Source organism: Pteropus alecto, unplaced genomic scaffold, assembly GCF_000325575.1.
Source record: "Pteropus alecto unplaced genomic scaffold, ASM32557v1 scaffold21, whole genome shotgun sequence".
Lineage (NCBI taxonomy): Eukaryota > Metazoa > Chordata > Mammalia > Chiroptera > Pteropodidae > Pteropus > Pteropus alecto.
The window spans coordinates 17,760,905-17,761,124 of record NW_006436282.1 but is presented as its reverse complement, the minus strand read 5'-3'; positions in this window follow the sequence as shown (position 1 = coordinate 17,761,124).

The window sequence follows — 220 nt, the reverse complement described above, 5'->3', positions numbered from 1 at the left end:
CCAGGGCGGACTCCTGATTGGTGGAAGCGAGGGTCACTCTGCCACCCTCCACACGTGGCCCCGCCCCAGGGCGGGCTCAGGCTCCTCCTCCTCGCTTTACCCCCTCCCGCTAATCGCCCCGCTGCGAGTGCCGAGAAGTTCTGGACAAAGTCCTGGGAACTGGTTGCGCGATCGCCGCGCCACGAGCGGGGCCGGCTAAGGGACCCCCGTGCAAGGCGGT